At 36.0% G+C, this 14919-nt stretch overlaps 1 long non-coding RNA gene across 1 annotated transcript; it reads left to right on the top strand.

Annotated features, from left to right (window-relative positions):
- Positions 1 to 7039: 7039 nt before the first annotated feature.
- LOC141581500 (uncharacterized) lies at positions 7040 to 14081 on the top strand. The gene is made up of 3 exons (XR_012514185.1): positions 7040 to 8529; positions 9371 to 9590; positions 12804 to 14081. It is a non-coding gene; the product is annotated as an uncharacterized LOC141581500 (long non-coding RNA).
- The last annotated feature ends 838 nt before the right edge of the window (positions 14082 to 14919 follow it).

Here is a 14919-nt window from a genome sequence, read left to right as displayed (position 1 = left end):
TTTTGCTCTCAATATGTATATGTTAAAATAATAAATCAATGACATGGAGAAATGTCTGTAGGGTTTGGGTCATACAAAATAGCATAGTTTAGTAAAAAACAACTTTTCAGGGAAGACTATGCTTTGATAAAAAAGTGAGGCACGGAGCAAGAGAGAAGCTTGTTTGCAAGGCTTGAAATGAACCTCTTTTGAGCTTTTTTACTCAGACAGTAATTACTGAATGCCATGTGTTAGGCTTTTTATTTGCCAAAGATACAGTGTAGAAATAAAAGCAGACATGGTTTCTGCCCTCAAATAGCTAAATGCCAAGTGGGAACAAAATTGTTGAACAAAATCTCGCAAAGAAATATACATGTGTTTAATTCTGTGTAAGAAAAGTCCTAGGTCTTTGGGAGAATCTACCAGGCTGTGATAAAATAGGGCCCAGATGTTAATTAGTTACATGGTCTAAAACCAAAACAGTGTCATTGAAGGTTTTTAGCAGGGATGTGCCATAATACTTAGTATTTTGTTTCGTTTTGTTTTCTTTTTTCTTTTCTTTTCTTTCTTTTTTTTTTTTTTTGTTAACACAGATTCTTGGTAATGAATCATTTTAGTCTTTAAAGTTGTAGCTAGGATGGTTGTGAGGCGGCCAGCCTTCACCATAAAGAAGCACTGGAATGGGTGACTTATTAAGTACCCATTGCAAGACAACATAATATTAGACAGTTTTTACCCTTGCATATTTATACTTATAAGAACAGATCAGTGTATAATTTCTAGAAATGAAAATATTGTGTAGTGATTCACCCTTTCAAGAGATTGCACTTACCAAGTTCCTAAAATAAAGTGGGCACTATAAAGACAGACTAGGGATGGGAAAGCCCAATCAGACAATATCCTCTGAAATATAAAACTGCTACAAGGGCAGAGTAGCACCAGGTCTTTCAAACAGTGAAGTGATATAAACACTAATATCCTTAATTCTAGGCACTTTGCACACATGAAAAACTAGCATTTTTATCACTGCTTTACAGAGAAGCAAACTGAAGCTCAGAGAATTTTAGTAACACAACCAGAGTGACAAAAACAATAAATGATAGAGGCAAATTTAATAAAAGCTTTCTAGTTAAAATGATTTTACAAGAGGCTTTACCCTCATCTTCTTGGAAATGTTCATTGAAATGTTTTGACAGAGCTTAACTCCCATCTTTTTTTTTTTTTTTTTAGATGGAATCTCACTCTGTCCCCCAGGCTGGAGTGCAGTGGTGCGAGCTCAGCTCACTGCAACCTCCATTTGCCAGGTTCAAGTGATTCTCCTGCCTCAGCCTCCCAAGATGCTAGGACTACAGGCACCCACCACCACTCCTGGCTAATTATTGTGTTTTTAGTAGAGACATAGTTTCACCATATTGGCCAGGCTGGTCTCAGACTCCTGACCTTGTGATCTGCCCACTCAGCCTCCCAAAGTCCTGGGATTACAGGTGTGAGCCACTGCACCTGGCCAACTCTTATCTTAAACAGGACAGATAGACATACTTGTGGTAGGCTGTATTATTACCCCTAATCATTCTACCTCATCTTCCTCATAAAATAATTATACATCTGTTTTCTTTGCCATGTGACCTGCAGTGTCCACCCTCAACCTGGAAGGAGTACTTATCCCTGACTCAGGTGTTGCGGCTTTCCTTGCGACTTGCTTTGGCCAACAAAATGTAAGCAGATGCGACCTGTGTTAGTCTGAGTTGAAGCTTTAAGAGGCAGTGAAATTTCCCACTGGACTCTTGTCTTCTCTAGATAATTACATTCTCCAAAGACAGTCTGCTCATTCAACTTGGGCCTGTGGAGAAGAGCCAAGACAGCCATTCTGCAGCCACTGACATGCAACCTGCAAGAGAAATAAAGGTTTGTTTTTGTCTTTATTTATTTGTGCTGCTTTAATAAAATATTTCAGATTGACTAATTTATAAACAATAGAAATTTATTATTTATAGTTCTGCAGGCTGGGAAGTCCAAAATCAAGGCACCAACAGGCATGGTGTCTGGGGAGGGCTACTCTCTGTTTCCAAGATAAGGCATTGTTGCTGCATCCTCTGGAGGGGATGAACAATGTGTTCTCATGTGATGTCCTTATGTCCTCATGTGGTGGAAGAGACTGAAAGGCAGGAGCATGCTTCCTCTAACATACAGCCCTTATAAAAATGATGCTAACTCCATTCATGAAGGTAGAGCCTTCATGACATAGTCACTTCCCAAAGACCTCACCTTTGGGAATTACATTTCAATATAAATTTTGGAGGGGCACACATTCACACCAAAGTCCTTGCTATAAGCCACTGAGATTATGGACTTCCTATTACCATAGCACCAATGACTAATATATATGTGAAGTATAAACTGTTTCTTTATCAGCAATCACTAATAATCTGTTTTCAAAGTAAAATGTATTATCTGAGGAAAATTCCTTTGTTTGAAATATAGTTGTTAATATTTAGTTATTTATCCCTGATATATATGTACACACACACACACACACATATACATATATATGTATACACACATACATACATGTATGTATATGTGTGTGTTTATATGTGTATACATGTGTGTACACATACATGTATGTGTATAGATGTATATGTATGTGTATATATGTACATGTATGTGTACATATACACATATACACACATATATACACACATACACACACATGTGTGTGTGTGTACATATTTTTTTTGAGATGGAGTCATGCTCTGTCACCAGGCAGGAGTGCAGTGGTGCAATCTCAGCTCACTGCAACCTCTGCCTTCCAGGTTCAAGCAATTTTCTTGCCTCAGCCTCCTGAGTAGCTGAGACTACAGGTTCACATCACTATGCCCATCTAATTTGTGTATTTTTAGTAGAGATGGGTTTCACCATGTTGGCCAGGATGGTCTCAATCTCTTGACCTTGTGATCTGCCTGCCTCAACTTCCCAAAGTGCTGGGATTACAGGTGTGAGTCACTGCACCTGGCCCCATCCCTGATATTCTTATTACACAATTTTTTCTGTATCATTTTTTTGTAAGCTATTCATTATACCAATTCATGGGACATATGATTAACAGTTGACTAATGTTTCAAATAGCTTCAATACTTCTAATTTTTAGATATGAGTTTTTCTATTTCTAAAGTATTTCAGTTCACTATAGGGTAATTACAGACTCATTGTGGAAAAATGCATTAATGTGTATATTAACCTTAGAAGATCTAATATTATATCAATATTTAGTCTCCATTTTCTACAATATGAGTTCTTAGTAAGATTTTCTCAAGCCATAATTTCTTCTTGGAATTTTCCCCATAGAATTCCTAAACAATTTTTTTTTTGGTAAATGCATTGCTATGTATTCCTTTAAATCAATTTTATTGTTATTAGAATTAAGCTTTATTCATAATTTTTTTTACCCTGTTATAGCTGAAGTAGAGAAAACAACTGGGTGATTATTCTTCACAAAGCTACTGCCTTGAATATTTTTTTTGGTTCTTATAGTTTTCAGATGACTCGAGTTTTCTCATGACATTGCCTGTAGATAATAATTATTTTGTATTACGTCTTCAAGTAGCTGTAATCTAGTGTATTTAATGTCATTAGAAGAAAATTCCCAGGCAATTTTATCAAAAGTGATAAACCAATTATCCTTATTATTTCCATTTATTTATGTTTTTTAGAGATGAAGTCTCGTGATGTTGCTCAGGCTAGAGTGCAATGGTGCCATCATAGCTCACTGCAGCCTCAAACGCCTGGACTCAAGCGATCCTCCTGCATCAGCCTCTCAAATAGTTGGGATTGCAAGCATGAGCCTTGGTGAAAAAGTTTTTCTTACAAGTTTGATAAGAATGTTAAAATAAGTTATTTTAAAAATCAGTTTAAAAATTTTTTAATGGTTATATGCTTGTTTTATTAGAAATAGTTGTTGGATTTTCCCAAATCCTTTTTCATAAACATTTATTGAGATAAGATTTACATTTTTTGTAAGAACCATTTACATCAAATAATCCCAAACTCCATCATGCTGAAATATTTAAAAGCATTAATCTAAAACCTCTTAAAATTAACTGATTGGAGCAGAACTTCATCTTAAACGGACTCTGGGAAAATTAACAGCTTTCTTCCTTCAGTTTACCAACACTTTCTCTTGTCTCATTACCCAAACGGACACCCTGCTTGCTGTTTCTACTCTTAGATCCACTCCAAACAGGCATGACTGCCTTTATTCTGAGGCTTTTCACTTGATTATTTCAACTGCTGCCTCATGGAAATAATTATATTAAGATTTGCATGGGAATATTGTCTTCTTTTCCTAGACATTGTTTTTCACTTCATTCAACATTCACATTGTTTTCTTTCTTCTTCAAGACCAACATTTTTTTCCAAAGAATGTAACATCTTTCTTTTCTATCTTCCACCATTGCCTTGACTCTAGACCCATACTTTTTCATCTTTTTCCTTTGTTCACAAAGTATGACAATTTTCAAGTGCAACTTTTTTGAAGCTGGAGGGGAAAATGGCCTCTTTAAAATTAGAAGTCTAGAATTCTGAGGCCAAGACATTTATGTAGAAGGAAACATAAATAAAGAAAATGGCATTCCTGGTCTCATGGTGCTTATGTTCCTGAGGAAGAAACAGACAAAAAACACTATGGATCAGATGTTGAAAGGGGCCAAAGAGAAAGCAGGGGAAAGGGCCAGAGAATGAAAAGGTACTAGTGTTAGCAAAGATATCTATGAAGATAAACCATGCACAGCAAAAAAAAGCACTCCATGCAGTGGGAATAGATAATGCAATACCCTAAGAGAGGGTGTGCTTACTGTGTTTGAGGAACCACAAGAGACTTGATAGCTGCGCCAGAGGGACAGTTAGAGGAGGAACCGGGGATAGAGCGTGTGACCTGAGAGGTAGCAGGCGTCCAGGTGACAATGGGTCATTTTAACAATAATTAGGGCTCTGATTGAGTGCAGAGTGTAGCCACTCGAGCATTTTGACCAGAGGAGTGACTTAGGCTGCTCTGAGAAGCACAGACTGCAGTGGAGCAAAGGAAATGCAGAAAACCCACTCAGAAGACTGTAGCAATAATCCAGGTGAGACATGATGATGCTTACACCAGAGTGGCAGTGACAGAGTTGGAGAGAAGCGATTGGATGCTGTGTATATTATTTCAAAGTTACAGTTGTAAAATTTGCTGACGGATTGAATATGGGGAATAGAGAAATTAGAGGAATCAGTTACTCAGAATGTTTAACCTGAACAAATGAAATAAGTTTCCTTTTCCTGAATGGGTAAGCATATAAAAAATAGATTTTTTTTTTTTTTTTTTTGGCGAGGGATGCAGTGAGTAGAGTTTGTTTTACATATGTTAAGGTTGTGATTCTGAAGGAACATCACACTGGGGCTGCCAAATTTTCTGGTATACATGTAGAATTCAAGAGGGAGGTCAAAGCAAAATATATTAATTTGAGAGCCTTCTGAAGAATTTGATGTTATTGAAGACTGTGGCATTGGATGGGTAAATCTAGGGTGTGTTCACTGATATAAAAGAGAAGTCAAAGGGCTGAGTAAGGGGGCTTTCAAATTAAAAAGGTCAGAAAGATGGAGAGGATACAGAAAAAAGTAAAAAAGAAGGAATGGTCAGCAGGTAAGAGGTAAATTCAGAGGCAGCGGGACCCAGAGGCCAAGCAAAATAAAGGTTTCAAATAGGCAATGGAGACATGGAGTTCTCAGAAGAAGCAACATGGTGAGATACCTTTAACAATTTTAATATTGTAATTATGTTTCTCTTCCTTTTTGTGCTTAATGTAATCACCAAGTAATTCACAAGCCACATTTTTAAGAGTGAAAGTGGAGCATAATTGAAAATATTTTTGCTGCGGAGTTGGGAAACTAAGTTATAGCCCTGAGCTTGCACAAGCCAGGTTTCCTCTTGTGCACTTTCGGACTTACCACATAGATGGTTCTTCACTCAAAGAATGAAGACATAGAAGTGGGTGATATCCAAGCTCCCAGCAGGTAACATAACGGCTACTTTATGGTAAGTGCCTGATAATGACTGAGTACATGAATGAATAAACGGACAAATAAATGTTCTTTCCAGCACTAAGATTTTATTATCGGCATTTCAGCTCCCTTTCCTGTTAAGGAACATGGGCAGAACTAAGCCGAAACTGCATCAGCAATTGCAGCTCTTTTTCCTTTATTCCTAGTGGCTTGCCTATAGAGACACTTAATTATTTATACTGCCTTTAGGAAGTGCAACTGGGCTCTGCTGGTGTGGATGCTGTTTCTGTTATTATTAGTCTCAGAGCTGTTTCTTATTTCCTCCAGCACAATGAAGGTGGTGAAATAAGTAACCACACTTCCTTTTCCAAAGCCGCTGAAGTGCTCAGCTCAGCGGTAGTCAGACTCCTCCAGCATTTAATGAGAACTATGGAAGACCTAATTTCCTTTGTTGTCCTCAGTTCCCTTGACCTCAGATAATCAGATAAGCAGAAGCACAAGAGGACTGGTGAGTTAATTTCAATGGTTTCTCTCCAACATTCTTCTGTTCATGTGCAATCGAGGCTTTCTTATAATTTTTTTCATTGTTTTTGTTTAGCCTTTTCTTAAAACTGAATATGCTGTAGCATTCCATTTCTTTTCTGAAACTAACAAACAAACAAAAAAAATTCAGCAACTGCTAGATATATGCTTGCTACATAGGGCTAGGACTCTTTATTTTGTGATTTCCATCTTTCTTCTTTCCTTACCCTTTTTTTCTAAAACTTTTGTTCCACCATTTTCTTTTTTTTTTTTGAGACGGAGTTTCGCTCTTGTTACCCAGGCTGGAGTGCAATGGTGCGATCTCGGCTCACCGCAACCTCCGCCTCCTGGGTTCAGGCAATTCTCCTGCCTCAGCCTCCTGAGTAGCTGGGATTCAGGCACGAGCCACCATGCCCAGCTAATTTTTTTGTATTTTTAGTAGAGACGGGGTTTCACCATGTTGACCAGGATGGTCTCGATCTCTCGACCTCGTGATCCACCCGCCTCGGCCTCCCAAAGTGCTGGGATTACAGGCTTGAGCCACCGCGCCCGGCCACTGTTCCACCATTTTCTTACTTCCTTTTGATCAGAATACTAATTTAAACTATGAAAGGTCTCACAATTGATTAATGAATGTTTACTTTATGGTTCAATGCTATGTACAGTGTTTACAAAGGTTAGAACACACAGTCCCTGTAATGGAGATAAATATACTCCAGTTTAAAAGGAAATGTCAACATATCTGCTATTCAGTTGCAGTGATCATTATTTGGTAAAAAATTTTATTTACCCAGTATCCATTAAGAATAAAATTCCACATTGACACTAATCATAAATGGTTGGCACTCTATGGGTTCACGGTTTAGTGAAAGAGGTTTGCATGTAAGTGTATTCTGTTTGCAAAATTGACAGACAACAGTGTAGATGTGTAAAGTGGTGTGGGTATTGAGAGGGAAAAATATTTTATCACAGATCTTGAGTTAGAATGTGAAGCAAGCACATAGTTTCAACAGGTAGTTATGAGTTTGTGAATTTTCAGGGATAGACTAGCTTAAAAAAATACCAGCATGTTAGGAATATAGGGAAGGTTTCTGAATAGACAAATCATCCATTAACACATGTTTTTGTAACAAGCCACACGTTAGCAAAAGTGAGCAAGGTCCAGAAGATGCAACATTCCGGTTGAGCAGTATGTACAGGGGTAAAAAGGAGTTGATATTTCCTGAGCACTCACTGTGTGTTATCTTTTTGGAAGACTAAGGAAAGTGATACGGGGAGTTTGTGATTTTACAGACTCATAGGTAGAAGAGACTTGCCTTGTCTCAGATGAGACTTTGGACTTTGGATTTAACATTAAAACAAGTTAAGACTTTGAAGGATTATTGGGAAGACATGATTGTATTTTTCAATGTGAGAAGAACATGAGATTTGAGAGGGTCCAGAGATGGAATGATATCATTTGTATATTTGTCTGCACCCAAATTTCATGTTGAAATGCAATCCTTAATGTTGGAGGCGGGCCGAGTGAGAAGTATTTGGATCATGAAGGTGGATCCCTCATGAATAGCTTGGGCCATCCTCTTGATGAGCTCTCTAAGTTCACCTAAGTTCTGGTCATTTAAACAAATGTGTGTTGTACCTCCCCCAAGTCACTGTCTTTTGCTCCTGCTTTTGCCGTGTGATGCGTCTTCTCCCTCCTTTGCTTTCCACAGGGAGTAAAAGCTTCCTGAGGTCTCTCTAGAAGCCAAACACCTGCCAGCACCATGCTTTTTGTACAGCTTGCAGAAACATAAAAGTCAATCAAACCTCTTTTCTTTACAAATTACCAGTCTCAGGTATTTCTTTGTAACAATGCAAGAATGGCCTAATTCGATACACTTATCTTATAATCTTCCAAAGATGGTACACCAACTCGCTTTCCAAGAAAAAGAAGTATAGAAGAGGTAGAACAAGTATTTTTAAAATATTGTCCTCCTCTGCCATTGAGGAAGATGGGTAAGGATTTCCTTAAATAATTGTATAGCATGTTTTTCCCTGTCTACCTCTGCTAACAGGTACAATGTAGGTTGACAATAGAGTTAACCTTCAACTCTCATACCTTGTTTGTGAGTAATAAAAGGGGAAAGAAAGCTAACTGGGTCAGCCTATATAAACATTGTACATTTAATCACAATAAAAACATTGAAGGTAAAATAACTTTCTTATTTTTGTTCTAAATGTGGGGAAAGTGAGATTTAGAAATATGACATAATGGAGGATACTTTCTAGTAAGTTAAGAAAATGTTAAAATCAAATCCATATTTTTTAACTTTTTCCAATGACAATACATTATTCCTGATATTTATACCTTAAGGCTTTGATTCTGATCATAGTAATAATGGTATCAATAATCACAGTTAACATTTATTAGAGTAACTAATATGTGCAAGATAAGTACTAAAATTAATGTAAAGTATATTATGTAAAGTTACACTGGGAAGTAAGTAATATTATTCTTATTTTAAGGTTGAGAATTATGGAATAATGGTCAAATGGTGAAATGACAAAATTATAGACATGGAGAACAGAATAGTAATTACCAGGGGTTCAGAAGGATTGAGAGCTAAAGGAAAGTGGATGTGGCTATTAGAAGACAACATGAGTAATTCTTGTATTATGGAAATGTCCTTCATCTTGACTCTACCAATGCTGATATTACACTTGCAATTTTGCACTACAATGCAAAATTTTAGTTGTGCACTTCTATTGTAGAACATGCTACCATAAGGTAAAACTGGATAAATAAATTCATGGGATTTCTCTGTATTATTTCTTTCAACTTCACATGAATCAACAGTTATCTCGAAATGTTTAATTAAGAAATCTGAGAGGAATTATGTCACACAATGGCAGCATAGGAAATTTTGCTATGCAATGGAGAAATTGATTCCTCCCCCAAATGAATCACGGAGCTGAAAAGAGTAATTTGAATCAGTTTCACTGGAGTTCTGGAACCTGATCCAACACTTACAGCAACCAGAGCAGTGCCAAATGAAGGAAAAGGCTGCTGATCTCATGTAGGTGACCAACGTGCTCGTTCTAGAAGCACTATCATCTCTCACTTCTTAGCCCCTTCAAGGCTGTGGGCTTGGCATCCCACATTTTGGAGTTGCTGTCTGGTGCCAGGACAGGCAGTGGAGACCTTCTCCCCTAAACATTTGAAGTTGTGTGTTTAGGTTGGTCTGGCAGGGCCCTGAGGAACCTGCCCAAATGCTTGCCTTAGTTTTGGACCTCTCAGCAGAAGCAGAATTCCTGAGAAGCATCTGTCAGACTTAAGGAGACAGCATCTTTTTAATCTTCTTTCCTATTTTGGAGTCAGATATTTAAAGAATCACTTGTCAGGCTGATCACAAATAATATAATAGAACAGAAACTTCAATGGCTACACACCAAGCAATGCATGCTTTGCAACAATTATTTAGAGGAGTCACATAACTGAATTTAAAGTTAAAACTACAATATTTTTATAAGAAAACATAAGAGAAAACTTGTCATGACATTAGATTTGGCAGTGGTCTCTAAGTATGGTAATAAAACTACAAGTAATTTAAAAATGGATAAATTAGACTTCACATTTTTTTAAAAAAATAGCATTGACACTTGGTAATGATAGAACGCTATCAAGAAAACCAATAAAATGACAGAAAATATTTGTAAAACATATATCTAAAAAGAAATTCATATCCAGAATATGTAAAGAGCTCCTACAACTCAGTAACAACAAAAAAGACTGAATTAAAAAGTGAGCAAACGACTCAAATATACATTTTTTTCCAAAGAAGATATACAAATTATACCAATAACCACATAAAAAAATGTTCAGCATCATTAGTCATTGGGAGAATGCAAATCAAAGTCCACAGTGAGATACTACTGCTTCACACTCACTAGCATGGCTAGTGTCAAACAAATAGAAAATTACAAGTATTGGCAAGGATATGGAGAAAATGTTATCTTTGTGAACTGCTGGTGAGAATATAAAATGATGTAGCCACAGTGGAAAATTTTGGCAACCTTCAAAAATGTTTAACATAGAATAACCATTTGACCCAGCAATCCAACCTCTAGGTATATACCCAAAGTAATTGAGCAGACACTCAGGTAGTTGTGTACCAATGTTCATAGCAGTATTATTCACAGTAGTCAAAAGGTAGAAACGATTCAAGTGTCCATTAACAAATGAAGAGAAAAATAATATATATACATGTATATACACCATATTTTATATCTATCTATCATCTATCTATCTATCTATCTATCTATCTGTCTACCATAGGATGTTATTCAGTCGTAAATAGAAACAAAAATCTAATACATAACACAACATGGATGAACCTTGAAACTATTACACCAAGTAAAGTAAGTCAAATACAAAAGAACAAATACTTGTGTGATTCTACTTAAGTGGGGTATCTAAAATAGGAAAATTCACATAGGCAGAAAGTAAAATCGAGATTATCAGGAGCTGGGGACAAAAAGAATGAAAAGTTATTGCTTAATGGCATAGAGATTCTGTTTGGAATAATGAAAAATTTTGGAAATAGTGAGCATTGCACAACATTGAATGCCACTGAATCGTACAGCTAAAATAGTTAATACGGTAAATTTTTATTATGTGCATTTTACCACAATAAAAAAGTCCTATTCCCATTAAAAAATGAGAGCAAAACAAAATGCAAACCATATAAATAAACAATTATTACAAACCTTTGTTTATGGTCCAGCTGGCTATTTCTCCTCTATGTGGCTGGGCTTGTTCGTTCATCTGCAGTCAGCGGACATTAGCTGGGCAGCCCTACTCCCAGGTGTTTGTCAGTTGTCATGTGGGGCAGTCAGGAATTTGGGCCCCGTGTCTCTCATCTAATCCCGTGTAACTACCACAAAAAGGGTAGCTCACATTTGCTTAGGTAGTGGCTTGTCAGGATTCCAAGGTGGTAAGTAGAAGTCTGCGAGGCTTCTAGGTATGTAGGTTCAGAGCTGATGCAGTCACTTCCACCACATTCTGTTAATCAAAGACCAGTGGGGAAACAGTTTGTATCTTTTAATAAGAGGAGCTTCAAAGTCGCATTGAAAAATGGTGGGAACACAAATAAGAGTAGAGATGTCTGGACATTTCTTGTAGTCTATTAAGATATAAAAGCCCTACAATAAGGGACTGAATAAATGAATAATGCAAATATGGAAATAATAAACAGTGATTGTAAATTTAAAGAACATTTAATGAAATGAGAAAATAAAAATTTAATAATTGATACTAAGTGTATTAAAATCAATATATTAAAATGTATAAATATTAAATAATGTATAAAATATTAAACTCTATACACATATATATCTTGATGAATACATATGCATATTTATTTTCTATATTTTCTAAATGCTAAATTTATTCCTCTTGAAACTTAGGGAAAAGTGAGCTTTCTTAACATTTTTTAAAAAACGTGTTTGTGTTTCTTTTATCCATGTATTCTTGAACTTACTTGAACTTTGGAAGCAAGTTTATAAGGATCAAAAATTTTAATATGGCCTTTGTGTTATCTCTCATATGATTGACAATAAATATTAGTAATCCAGGATTAATTTAGATCCTACTATACTGGAACTGTTCAAAGGGCAATAACAATTATTTTTGGCATTCTACAATCCATCTTTATCTCAACCTTTATCTTTTAATCTAGATATTCTCTGCTGGAAGCAAAAAGCTTAACTAACTAGGACAACAAATCAGAACCAATGTACTTTCTTGAATTTGATGGCTAGTAAGAGAAGAAAAGTATTACCTTCCACCTGAAGTTTATTTTTTATTGTTCACTTTGAGTTTACTTCCCAAATCATGCTTTACTTGATTCCTTCCATAAATAGTCACAGAAAGAGTTTGCATGCTCACTGTTTTTGAAGAATTGAGAATTCAGTGGAAAGATATCTAGGTGAACAAATGTAACGTTTATTGTTGTATCTGTTCATTTGCTATAATAGAAGGCAGTAGAGAGTGCCATATGAAACCCTCTGACTCTAACATATTTTTCATTTTGTGGAGGAGGGAGGTGTTGGAGGTAGTTTAAGAAAGTTGACTTTTAAGAGTACTTTTAAGAGTATTTATTCTTTCACCAAATATTTATAGTCCACGTATTTTGTGCTAGCTAAGTATGTCTAAACTGTATTAGACACTTCAAGTAGAGAGAGCAGTGGGAAAAAAAAACAAAAACAAAAACAAACTCCTCTTATTCTAGGCGCATCCTATGGGAGGAAAAAAACAGTAATGAAATAAATACATACCATTGCAAGGAGTAATAAGTGCTATGAAGAAAGTAAGTGAGAGAAGAACTAAAAGAAGACCTGGAAAGTGTGACAGGCAGAGGACAGAGCCTGGGTTGGTTCTGGGCATCCTTCTGCCCATCTTCCTTCTACCTCCAATGCTTTGAAGATGCAAGGTCTCCCTTCGGGAATCTCTCTTCAGATGACTGGACTGGAATACTCATATTACTCCTTTTCTCTTGGAATCAAAGTTGCTTAAGACAACATGATCTTTCTCACACGTGCTTGCCGACTCACCATCAGCCCAGGGTGGCAGCTTAAAAATCTACTTACGAAGTAGATCACACCAATGAGTGAGTTGGGTCAAGTATAACATCTTAGAGGGATTGCGAGGCCTAAAGTGTACTGAATACTGTTTTTGTTAAACAAATTCAAATATAATTTTTCAGAAATCACTAATTTGGGGGAGAGCAGGTTTTTATTCCTTCTGTAAGAAGAAGTCCTTCAGTCTAAGTGACTTAGTGAGGTGCGTGTCAAATTGTCAAGGCCAAGTGATATTTTAAATCGGCAAATACAAATTATGTTTGCTGGGGTCAGCTGAATCATTTTTCTGTTAATGCAGTTGAGAACTTAAGAGATTAATAGTGCATGGATACTGAAAAATAATCTCCCTCCAAATAATTCTGCAGTAAACATTTGCTTTTGTTTCCTCATCTTCCTCTTGATGTTTCTTTGGGGAAACAATTTTTCACCATTTTGGCAGCCTGGATAGGGCCACCCATTAACTTTACTCCCCTCCCCAAACACTGTCCCCAGGCAAGGAGTGGCCATAGATAGAATCCAAGCCTAAGCTAATGCTAGCACTCTTTATTTTAAGGCATTTTCTCCTTTTTTTTTTTTTCACTGTGTGACAATATGTATAACATATTTATCATGTTAACTATAAGTGTTCAATTTAGTGATATTAAATACACTTACATTGTGTGTAACCATTGCCACTATCTATAATCAAAACATGTTTATCATCCCTCACATAAATACTTTATTCATTAAACAATAACTCTGCATTTCTCATTGTCTCCAGATGCTGGTAACCTCTATTCTACTTTCTGTCTCTATGAAATTTGACTAAGTGCCTTATATAAATGGAATCATACACTATTCATCCTTTTGCATCTAGCTTATTTCACTTAGCACAATGTCTTCATGGTTTATCCATGTTGTAACCCCTGTAAAATTATTGTATTTCTTTTTATGGCTCAATAATATTCCATAGTGTGTATATAGCACATTTGATTTACCTGTTTATTTGTTGATAGACACTTGGGTAGTTTCTACATTTTGGCTATTGTGAATAATACTGCTATGAATCCTAGTGGAAAAAGCTGCTAGAATTCTGATAGAAATTGTGTTAAATCTGTAGATTGCTTTGAATAATATTTACACCTTAACAATGTGAAGTCTTCCTATCCATGAATGTGGGGTGTCTTTCCATTTCTTAAGATCTTCCTTAATTCCTTTCAACAATGTTTTATAGCTTTCAGTGTATAAGATTGCCCACTTCTCTGTTTAGATTTATTCCCAAATAAATGTAAATATAAATAATCTTAAATTTTTAAAGATTCTAATGTAAGTAAAATTTAAAATTACTTTTTAAATTTTCTTTTTGGATTGTTCATTGGTAGTATACAAAAACACAAATATTTTTTATGTCCATACTGTGCCCTGAAACTTTGCTTACTTCATTTATTAGCTCTAGTAGCATTCCTGTGAATTATAAATATGTGGGCATATAATTCATGTATATACATGTATACACACATACACATACATATCATCTTATCCGTGAATAGAGATAGTTTTACTTTTCCTTTCCAATTTTAATGCCTTTTTCTCTAAAACTTTTGAATTTTAGTCTAGGAAACTGAAATGAACTGGAACTGAATTATCTCGGCAGCAATGTCCTCAAAAGACAGCCCCTACTGCCCAAGTTTGTGAGTGACTGCAGGTTGTGTGCTCCCAAAGGCTACGTTTTGTGCTATATTCTGTTATCATTTTTTTAGGAGAATTTGTTCCTCGTGCTCCTAAATC

The sequence above is a fragment of the Saimiri boliviensis genome, chromosome 15 (assembly GCF_048565385.1).
Source record: "Saimiri boliviensis isolate mSaiBol1 chromosome 15, mSaiBol1.pri, whole genome shotgun sequence".
In the NCBI taxonomy this organism is placed as follows: Eukaryota; Metazoa; Chordata; class Mammalia; order Primates; family Cebidae; genus Saimiri; species Saimiri boliviensis.
Note: the sequence above shows the minus strand (reverse complement) of the source record. Positions and strands in the feature narration are given on the sequence as shown.